We start from the raw sequence: 2,556 nt of genomic DNA, 5'->3' as shown, positions 1-2,556 counted from the left end.
CTGTCTCTCTTTGTCTCACTATTCTCTATCCCTTGCTCTCTGTATGTATACTTGAAACTGTCCGCTCTAGTCGAGGGATAGCATCCTTAGTATTAGTCCTATACCAGTAAAACGGAAATTGTCATGGGAGTGCTGGTGCAGACAGATAGTTACATTATGGAGGATCGGTTATGAAGGGTCTGGCCAGGCCGGACATGATTGTATGTATATTGTTGTAGACATATGCAAATGTTTAAATATGCCTGGCCGTTAGACCCATATACTTTATGGTTCTGTACAGTACTCTTGTGCACGTATAAATAAAGAATTAAAAAAAAAAGTGTGCAAAACCTCAAAGAAAAACACAATCTAATATGTAAAACAAAATAATTTTAAAATGGAAACATTGAAGTGTGGCCCCTCCAAAGTCCTTACCAGACCCTTATCCAAGATAGGTGTCTGGTATGGATTTAAAGGGGGTACTCAAGGCAAATCTGTAAAAAATAAGTCAAGGCAACTGGACTTGCTGTATTTTTCTCAAAGACGTTTCACTGGTCATCCGACTAGCTTTCTCAATTCAGAATGACTTGTACAAAGATTCTCTGGGAATAAATATGGTGAATGTTGCTCCAACCCACATAATCTGTTAGTCGCAACCACGTGTTGAATGTCGCAACCAGGTGTTGAAGGTATATAAAGCAGATTAAATGCTAACAAGCTAGGACACAAAAAATGGTCAATATTACCAATATAATAATTTATTTATGTTTTTAAATTGGAAAAAAGTATTTCGAATTTTCCAACCCCGAACCGTGGAGCTCAGAGATTTCCGCGCCCGTACAGTTCTCACTGATTAGCAGAGTGGATGTTACCATGCTGCTTCTGTTCAATATTTCATTTCTGCCCGCTAAGTCGGTCTAAAGATAGCAAGATGATTCAATGCAAAAATATGCTAATTGCGGCTAATTATATGTATCTGGACCCGTAATTGGTTGCGTCAACAGGCATTAAACAAATAGAACGTCTGCCTTATATTTTATAACAAGAGCCTAATTGCCAGGCGCATTATAGGGAACATTTTTAATATTGTTTGGAGAGCTGGAGATTGCCAACTAAATGAGTAATTACTGACATGCTTAATAATGGGAAAGTGGAAAAAAACGATGACAAAAATAAAAGTCAACAAAAATATATATTTAATTACCGGTACATTGTCCACGGGGATAAAAAGAGAAGCATTAGAGCTGCTCCGACCCCAAACAAACAACTTAATACACATATCCAAGATATTCTTTATTTGCTAAAGAATTTGTAATTCTGTCCATCCATTCCTGATACATAAACACAGCACAGAGCAGGAGATTTGAGTTTTCTTTCAGGCACCAAGTGGTGTATCCTGGGTATGGCACATATGGCACATACCCTGGGAGCCACTTGAAGGGGGTAAGCAGAAACAGCTGACTTTTTTCTCTCTCCCCACCTTTCACCCATATACATCTCTCTGTCCAGCCCTTAGCAGCCAGAGCCGGCATCCCGCCCAGCTCCTGGCAACCAGTGGCATCACTGGTTGCCAGGAAGTGGGCGGGACTTGGCCAGAGCATCCCAGGTTGCTAAGAGCAGGGCAGGAGATGTGTATAGCCCTTAAGGCTGTGACACACTGCACGCAATGCAGCACAGAGCGGTGACGCGCTGCCTTCGCGAGCAGTGTGTCATGTAATTTTATCCCCGGCACGTCAGCTTGCGAGAGCTCGCATAGCTGAGCGTGCCGAGATGAAAAATTGAATCTTCAGCCAATCGGATCGCGCCTATAAACCATGCGCCAGGGTGCGACGTCTGGCCAGTTGTTACGCATAAGCCGATTGGCTGAACGTGCAGTCAATCATTTGCCTGCACTCAGCTCACACACTGCACGCAAAGCTCAGTGCCAGACAGCTTTGCTTCGCTCCGCACAAATTTGCGTGTCACAGGCTTCACGCATCTCTCCGTCTGGCTCTTAGCACCCAGGCACGCTGTGGCCGGCGCCCCACCCAGCATTCATCGTTCACCATAGAGATTAGAGCGAAAGCCTGCAGAGGTGTATCTACAAAAAACTGCACCCCTGGTGTCCCACCCACCCACTGGCAACCAATGATGTCACTCCTTGCCAGGAGCTGGATGGGATGCCAGGGGTGCAGTTTTTTGTAGATACGCCTCTGCAGACACCCACCCTAACCCTGTGACTGGACAATGCAAGGCTGAGCAGCAGAATGATGAGCTCATCTCTCTGTCGCTCTTCTTTCTCCTTCTATTAGCATGCTCCTGCACTGCAGCATGACCAACTGGTTGTTTTTATACCACACACACATACACACACACATTCCCCTCTAGATATCAGCCTTAACACGTTTTACTAAACAAACTGTACAGTAGATTGTGTTTAGGCTTATACCAGGTTCAGGCACTTATATTGCTTGCTTTTAAACAATACATTAAATGATGTATTTTTCATCACAGAGATGCAATAATGTGTGTCTTTCATTTCTGTCTGGAGTACAGCTATAAGTGCTAAGGTACTATAATTATATAATTACAGTGTGT

The sequence above is a fragment of the Nanorana parkeri genome, unplaced genomic scaffold (genome assembly GCF_000935625.1).
Source record: "Nanorana parkeri isolate BGI_ZX_2015 unplaced genomic scaffold, ASM93562v1 scaffold385, whole genome shotgun sequence".
Lineage (NCBI taxonomy): Eukaryota > Metazoa > Chordata > Amphibia > Anura > Dicroglossidae > Nanorana > Nanorana parkeri.
Note: the sequence above shows the minus strand (reverse complement) of the source record.